Source organism: Lagenorhynchus albirostris, chromosome 7, assembly GCF_949774975.1.
Source record: "Lagenorhynchus albirostris chromosome 7, mLagAlb1.1, whole genome shotgun sequence".
NCBI lineage: Eukaryota > Metazoa > Chordata > Mammalia > Artiodactyla > Delphinidae > Lagenorhynchus > Lagenorhynchus albirostris.
The window spans coordinates 65,183,309-65,192,666 of NC_083101.1; positions in this window are offsets into that span (position 1 = coordinate 65,183,309).

Below are 9,358 nucleotides of genomic sequence, written 5' to 3' on the forward strand. Positions count from 1 at the left end.
TCGCTCCAGCTTCCGCCTCCCCACCCCCTGTGTCCTCAAGTCTCTCTATATCTATGTCTTTATTCCTGCCCTGCCACTAGGTTCATCAGTACCTTTTTTTTAGATTCCATATATATGCGTTAGCGTATGGTATTTGTTTTTCTCTTTCTGACTTACTTCACTCTGTATGACACACTCTAGGTCCATCCACCTCACTACAAATAACACCATACACAAAAATAAAGTCCAAATGGATTAAAGACCTAAATGTAAGGCCAGACACTATAAAACTCTTAGAGGAAAAACACTCTTTGACATAAACCACAGCAAGATCTTTTTTGACCCACCTCCTAGAGTAATGAAAATAAAAATAAAGATAAATGGGACATAATTAAACTTAAAAGCTGTTGCACAGCAAAGGAATAATTTTCAGAAGTGTGTTTTAGTTTGAAATCTAGATCACTTATCCAGTGATTAGACAAAACAAAATAAAACACATCCGTCTATCTGTATGACTAGTAATGGGAAGAATCATGATGTATGTCCCTACCTTTCAAAGGAACCAGCCCCCTTTATTATGTTGCCCAGTGTCTCTAGCTTGGGCTGAGAGACCAAATGGATGCTCTTAGGACAGACCCTCAGTTGAAAGATATTGATGGTAAGCCAGCCTGACCAAGCTGTAACTTCCCAATGGAAAATAATGACATATGCTAAGTAAAGCTGATCAAGAAAGCATTAACTTGTGTAACTCCCAGGATGGAGATTGGGATTTTAAAATATATTTTTTGGACTGTTGTGGCAGACTGAATAATGGACCCAAAGATATCCCCATCCGAATCCCTGGAACCTGTGTCTGTTACCTTAAATGGCAACAGGGACTTTACGAGTGTGATTAAGTTCAGGATCTTGAGATGGGGAGATTATCCTGGATAATCTGGGTGGGCCCTAAATGCAGTCACAGTTGTCCTATTAGGGGTGGGAGGCAGAGGCTGACTTGACTATGGAGAGGGAAAGGCAATGTGATAATGGAAGCAGAGATTCGGGCAATGCGCTTTGAAGATGGAGGACAGGGCCGTGAGCTGAGGATACAGGCGCTGCTAGAAGCCTAACAAAGACCAAGAAACAAGTTCTCCTCTCAAGGGTCCGGAAAGGTAAGAGAACAAACTTGTGTTGTTTTAAGCCACAGTTTGTAGTAATTTTTTGCAGCAGCCGTGGGAAACTAATTCAACCAGTAAACTTTTAGTGTTCTTTGGAAAGATCAATACATTGATCTTTTAATATTTTCTAACAGAAAAATCATTTCTTCTTTTAAATTATCCTGATCAGTTGCTTTCATAACTTGAAATTCCCATTTTTGTAGGTTTTCCTTTTATATTCCTAGCTTCTGAATATAATAAACAGTGATTGTCTAATTAGGACATTTAGTTACATTCTATTGCCATCATTTTTGATGACTTTTAAATTAACTTGTGATTTCAGTATGCATTTTAATGTCTGCAACTTTAAAAAGGTATCATGCTTTAAATGTGTAAATTTATCTTAAAGGTCTATTGTTTTCATTTAGTTCCCCTTTTGTTGGCATATTTTTATAGCTTTCTTACAAAAGAAATTCAAACTTGAAAGAATTTATGTTAATCATAGCTTAATATAATGATTCAGAATTTATAAATCATATCTTAAGTGTGCCAGGGCATTTTTCTTTGCTATTTCCCCGTGAGTTCAACATGTCATTTATCCATGCTTTTTGTTACCATTGAAGTGAAAGAATTTTAATAATTTTCGCAGACAGTGAAATCTTCAAAAAATTTTGTTGTATAGTGTTTGAATATATTTTATCTTCACTTTGGTGAAATCATATAGTTTTTTTAAAATGGTGCAGTTCAATGAGAGCAACTTGAACTGAAATGATTGTGTTCAATATAATGAAACCTAAAATATTGAAAGCTTAAACCTAAGGTGTTGAATATTTCAAGTACAACAAAAACAAAACGAAGAAAAAAACCTCTGGGTCTGTAAGGAACACATCCATCCCTCCTGGTTACGTGAGATACAAGCATGTACATTTACATATCATAGAAGAGTGCCATCTTTTCTCTTGAACCTTGGCAATTGTAGTATGTCTCTTTTCTGGCTATGGAATGTGTCGATTGGCATACCCAAGTATCAGATGTCCTGTGAGTTCATACCTGGGTGCTTTCATATTTCCTCTGAACCACTCCCTGCACAGGCCTTTTTTGTTTGTTTGTTTTAAATCCAGCTGACTCCCAAACAGGTCTCCCAAACTGTATCTTCTGTGCAAATTAAATTTCCATTGACATCTCAAATGGAAAATTTGTTCTAAATCTTTGCAGCAGTGAGATCTAATTGATATTGTATGCTATAAATTGTAAAATATCTGGATACAGTATGAGAAGGAGATAAATCAAAACAGAGTTTTGCTCTTTCCTCTAAATCCTCTTGTGTTCGGGTTTGTTAGATGCTTGGGCACAGGTTTTCAAAGTACTGACCTTAATGCTAGTCATGCAGCAGAAACCCCACATAGGTTTTGAAAACTACTGGGTTAATGTTATCTGAAGACAGACTTTTTTTTTTTTTTTTTTGCTGTTTAATTGAGTCATGCTTCATTGTCTTTTACTGCATGTTAATGCCAGTGAAATGCTGATTGTTGACAGAGTCCTCCCAGTGAAGCGGCTCCAGAAATGTTGTGCTGCTGTAGGAAACTATGTAAAATAAAAAAGTCTTATTTAGATCTGTAGAAGGCTCAGCTGACAGGTTAAGAGCTATCAGATATTCATAAATATTCACTAATGACAAGAATATAAGGGGACTACCTCTTCTCAATAGATCCCTTCTATGTTTTGGTGTATTTATATAAGGGAAAAATCTTAAATGCAATCCAGAGTGAATGGAATCATATTGAATGCCTCGTAGAGAGCACCAAACAAGAAATAAATCTAGAATATAGAATAGGATATCTAATTTTGCCTTTTTTCTTCCAGCAATAAGCAAAATATATTTTTCTTTACTGTTTCTAAGCTCACTTTTGGTCTGAAAGTAAGAGGCTGTCACAGTAAAACTGTGCATGGAAAGCTATGGCACTTGAACACTCCATGAGAATCATTTAGGACCTGAGGCATAAAGGCAGCAGTTCATTCTAGTGACCTTGATGTACAGCTGACTACTGAACTCACTGTGAGTCCTTTTATGCTTCCAGAAGCATCACCTGTGATTACACTTAAGTTTTCCTCTGGGCTGGGGAGAAATAATTCTAAATATAAACTGTGAAGACTAGAGAGAGATTCCCATGAAGCAGAGTTCATATTCAGAGTGAGAATTAAAATTATGCTTTCAGGTAATTAATGGTGGTGATGTTCTTACTGAAGTGTGCCTGGGTCCAAGACTCCTTGAAGGACACAGCAGGGCTGCCAGCACACCTTCAGAGGGCACCAACTACAACATCATCTGTATGACTAGTGCACAACCCATAGGGCTGCACATAGCAGTCCTGGCACGTGGGTGCCACTTTCAACTTCAAAGTCACTTAATAATCTGTAGGGCTTCTTACTCTCTTCAATCTGTAGGGAGGCAGAATCCTGTTCTCCGTAAGAGAAAGTCCCGAGGAAGTCTGACACAGTCTTCCCTGAATATCAAGTCAATCAGAGTAGAAACCCTGTGTCCCTTTATCACTAAACAACTTTGCAATTTACAGTCACACATTGACTAAGTTTATCTACTTCATAACAATTCAAATAAGAGTTCACACACTTACATTACAGCACATGCTTATCTTTAAAAAGGTAAACAGCTCTATCGTGATATAATTCACATATTATGTAATTCATTCCATAGTTTTTAGTATATTTCAAGGATGTGCAACAATTACCACTTTCTAATTACAGAACATTTTCATTACCCCAGAGAAAAGCTCTGTACCCATTGGCAGTCACTCTCTATTCCTCATTACCCCCAGACCCTGACAACTATAATCTACTTCCTGTCTCTGTGGATTTGCCCATTCTGGACCTTTCATGTAAATAGAATCATATGTATTGACTTTTTTACCTGTCTTCTTTCATTTAACATGATGTTTTCAAGTTTTATTTATATTGCAGCAATGTATCAGTATTTCATTCCTTTAAAGTGGAATAATATTCCATTGTATGGATATACCACATTTTCTTCTTTTTTTTTTTTTTGACATCTTTATTGGGGTATAATTGCTTTACAATGGTGTGTTGGTTTCTGCTTTATAACAAAGTGAATCAGTTATACATATACATGTGTTCCCATATCTCTTCCCTCTTGCGTCTCCCTCCCTCCCACCCTCCCTATCCCACCCCTCTAGGTGGTCACAAAGCACCGAGCTGATCTCCATGTGCTATGTGGCTGCTTCCCACTAGCTATCTACCTTACGTTTGGTAGTGTATATATGTCCATGCCTCTCTCTCGCTTTGTCAGAGCTCACCCTTCCCCCTCCCCATATCCTCAAGTCCGTTCTCTAGTAGGTCTGTGTCTTTATTCCTGTCTTACCCCTAGGTTCTTCATGACATTTTTTTTCTTAAATTCCATATATATGTGTTAGCATACGGTATTTGTCTTTCTCTTTCTGACTTACTTCACTCTGTATGACAGACTCTAGGTCTATCCACCTCATTACAAATAGCTCAATTTTGTTTCTTTTTATGGCTGAGTAATATTCCATTGTATATATGTGCCACATCTTCTTTATCCATTCATCCGATTATGGGCACTTAGGTTGTTTCCATCTTCGGGGTATTGTAAATAGAGCTGCAATGAACATTTTGGTACATGACTCTTTTTTTTTTTTATTTATTTTTTTACATCTTTATTGGGGTATAATTGCTTTACAATGGTGTGTTAGTTTCTGTTTTATAACAAAGTGAATCAGTCATACATAAACATATGTTCCCATATGTCTTCCCTGTTGTGTCTCCCTCCCTCCCACCCTCCCTATCCCACCCCTCCAGGCTGTCACAAAGCACCGAGCCAATATCCCTGTGCCATGCAGCTGCTTCCCACTAGCTATCTACCTTACTGCGTTTGTTAGTGTGTATATGCCCATGACTCTCTCTCGCCCTGTCACAGCTCACCCTTCCCCCTCCCCATAACCTCAAGTCCGTTCTCTAAGAGGTCTGCGTCTTTATTCCTGCTTTACCACTAGGTTTTTCATGACATTTTTTTTTCTTAAATTCCATATATATGTGTTAGCATACGGTATTTGTCTCTCTCTTTCTGACTTACTTCACTCTGTATGACAGACTCTAGGTCTATCCACCTCATTACAAATAGCTCAATTTCGTTTCTTTTTATGGCTGAGTAATATTCCATTGTATATATGTGCCACATCTTCTTTATCCATTCATCCGATGACGGGCATTTAGGTTGTTTCCATCTCCGGGCTATTGTAAATAGAGCTGCAATGAACATTTTGGTACATGTCTCTTTTTGAATTATGGTTTTCTCAGGGTATATGCCCAGTAGTGGGATTGCTGGGTCATATGGTAGTTCTATTTGTAGTTTTTTAAGGAAGCTCCATACTGTTCTCCATAGTGGCTGTACCAATTCACATTCCCACCAGCAGTGAAAGAGTGTTCCCTTTTCTCCACACCCTCTCCAGCATTTATTGTTTCTAGATTTTTTGATGATGGCCATTCTGACTGGTGTGAGATGATATCTCATTGTAGTTTTGATTTGCATTTCTCTAATGATTAATGATGTTGAGCATTCTTTCATGTGTTTGTTGGCAGTCTGTATATCTTCTTTGGAGAAATGTCTATTTAGGTCTTCTGACCATTTTTGGATTGGGTTGTTTGTTTTTTTGATGTTGAGCTGCATGAGCTGCTTGTAAATTTTGGAGATTAATCCTTTGTCAGTTGCTTCATTTGCAAATATTTTCTCCCATTCTGAGGGTTGTCTTTTCGTCTTGTTTATGGTTTCCTTTGCTGTGCAAAAGCTTTGAAGTTTCATTAGGTCCCATTTGTTTAGTTTTGTTTTTATTTCCATTTCTCTAGGAGGTGGGTCAAAAAGGATCTTGCTGTGGTTTATGTCATAGAGTGTTCTGCCTATGTTTTCCTCTAAGAGTTTGATAGTTTCTGGCCTTACATTTAGGTCTTTAATCCATTTTGAGCTTATTTTTGTGTATGGTGTTAGGGAGTGATCTAATCTCATACTTTTACATGTACCTGTCCAGTTTTCCCAGCACCACTTATTGAAGAGGCTGTCCTTTCTCCACTGTACATTCCTGCCTCCTTTATCAAAGATAAGGTGACCATATGTGCGTGGGTTTATCTCTGGGCTTTCTATCCTGTTCCATTGATCTATCTTTCTGTTTTTGTGCCAGTACCATACTGTCTTGATTACTGTAGCTTTGTAGTATAGTTTGAAGTCAGGGAGCCTGATTCCTCCAGCTCCATTTTTCGTTCTCAAGATTGCTTTGGCTATTCGGGGTCTTTTGTGTTTCCATACAAATTGTGAAATTTTTTGTTCTAGTTCTGTGAAAAATGCCAGTGGTAGTTTGATAGGAATTGCATTGAATCTGTAGATTGCTTTGGGTAGTAGAGTCATTTTCACAATGTTGATTCTTCCAATCCAAGAACATGGCATATCTCTCCATCTATTTGTATCATCTTTAATTTCTTTCATCAGTGTCTTATAATTTTCTGCATACAGGTCTTTTGTCTCCTTAGGTAGGTTTATTCCTAGATATTTTATTCTTTTTGTTGCAGTGGTAAATGGGAGTGTTTTCTTGATTTCACGTTCAGATTTTTCATCATTAGTGTATAGGAATGCCAGAGATTTCTGTGCATTAATTTTGTATCCTGCAACTTTACCAAATTCATTGATTAGCTCTAGTAGTTTTCTGGTAGCATCTTTAGGATTCTCTATGTATAGTATCATGTCATCTGCAAACAGTGACAGCTTTACTTCTTCTTTTCCGATTTGGATTACTTTTATTTCCTTTTCTTCTCTGATTGCTGTGGCTAAAACTTCCAAAACTATGTTGAATAAGAGCGGTGAGAGTGGGCAACCTTGTCTTGTTCCTGATCTTAGTGGAAATGCTTTCAGTTTTTCACCATTGAGGACGATGTTGGCTGTGGATTTGTCATATATAGCCTTTATTATGTTGAGGAAAGTTCCCTCTATGCCTACTTTCTGCAGGGTTTTTATCATAAATGGGTGTTGAATTTTGTCAAAAGCTTTCTCTGCATCTATTGAGATGATCATATGGTTTTTCTCCTTCAATTTGTTAATATGGTTTATCACATTGATTGTTTTGCGTATATTGAAGAATCCTTGCATTCCTGGAATAAACCCCACTTGATCATGGTGTATGATCCTTTTAATGTGCTGTTTGATTCTGTTTGCTAGTATTTTGTTGAAGATTTTTGCATCTATGTTCTTCAGTGATATTGGCCTGTAGTTTTCTTTCTTTGTGACATCCTTGTCTGGTTTTGGTATCAAGGTGATGGTGGCCTCGTAGAATGAATTTGGGAGTGTTCCTCCCTCTGCTGTATTTTGGAAGAGTTTGAGAAGGATAGGTGATAACTCTTCTCTAAATGTTTGATAGAATTCGCCTGTGAAGCCATCTGGTCCTGGGCTTTTGTTTGTTAGAAGATTTTTAATCACAGTTTCAATTTCAGTGTTTGTGATTGGTCTGTTCATATTTTCTATTTCTTCCTGATTCAGTCTCCGCAGCATGTGGGATCCTTCCAGACCAGGGCACGAACCCATGTCCCCTGCACCGGCAGGCAGACTCTCAACCACTGCGCCACCAGGGAAGCCCTAAGTAGTGTATTGTTTAGCCTCCATTTGTTTGTATTTTTTACAGATCTTTTCATGTAATTGATATCTAGTCTCATAGCGTTGTGGTCGGAAAAGATAATTGATACAATTTCAATTTTCTTAAATTTACCAAGACTTGATTTGTGACCCAAGATATGATCTATCCTGGAGAATGTTCCATGAGCACTTGAGAAAAATGTGTATTCTGTTGTTTTTGGATGGAGTGTCCTATAAATATCAATTAAGTCCATCTTGTTTAATGTATGAGTTAAAGCTTGTGTTTCCTTATTTATTTTCATTTTGGATGATCTCTCCATTGGTGAAAGTGGGATGTTAAAGTCCCCTAGTATGAATGTGTTACTCTCGATTTCCCCCTTTATGGCTGTTAGCATTTGCCTTATTTATTGAGGTGGTCCTATGTTGGGTGCATAAATATTTACAATTGTTATATCTTCTTCTTGGATCGATCCCTTGATCATTATGTAGTGTCCTTCTTTGTCTCTTGTAATCATCTTTATTTTAAAGTCTATTTGTCTGATATGAGAATTGCTACTCCAGCTTTCTTTTGGTTTCCATTTGCATGGAATATCTTTTTCCCTCCCCTTACTTTCAGTCTGTATGTGTCTCTAGGTCTGAAGTGGGTCTCTTGTAGACAGCATATATATGGGTCTTGTTTTTGTATCCATTCAGTCAATCTGTGTCTTTTGGTGGGAGCATTTAGTCCATTTACATTTAAGGTAGTTATCGATATGTATGTTCCTATTCCCATTTTCTTAATTGTTTTGGGTTCGTTATTGTAGGTCTTTTCCTTCTCTTGTGTTTCTTGCCTAGAGAAGTTCCTTTAGCAGTTGTTGTAAAGCTGGTTTGGTGGTGCTGAACTCTCTCAACTTTTGCTTGTCTGTAAAGGTTTTAATTTCTCCATCAAATCTGAAGGAGATCCTTGCTGGGTAGAGTAATCTTGGTTGCAGGTTTTTCTCCTTCATCACTTTAAGTATGTCCTGCCCCTCACTTCTGGCTTGCAGAGTTTCTGCTGAAAGATCAACTGTTAACCTTATGGGGATTCCCTTGTGTGTTATTTGTTGTTTTTCCCTTGCTGCTTTTAATATGCTTTCTTTGTATTTAATTTTTGACAGTTTGATTATTATGTGTGTTGGCGTATTTCTCCTTGGATTTATCTTGTATGGGACTCTCTGTGCTTCCTGGACTTGATTAACTATTTCCTTTCCCATATTAGGGAAGTTTTCAACTATAATCTCTTCAAATATTTTCTCAGTCCCTTTCTTTTTCTCTTCTTCTTCTGGAACCCCTATAATTCGAATGTTGGTGCATTTAATTTTGTCCCAGAGGTCTCTGAGACTGTCTTCAGTTCTTTTCATTCTTTTTTCTTTATTCTGCTCTGCAGTAGTTAGTTCCACTATTTTATCTTCCAGGTCACTTATCCGTTCTTCTGTCTCAGTTATTCTGCTATTGATCCCATCTAGAGTATTTTTCATTTCATTTATTGTGTTGTTCATCGTTGTTTGTTTCATCTTTAGTTCTTCTAGGTCCTTGTTAAATGTTTCTTGCATTTTGTCTA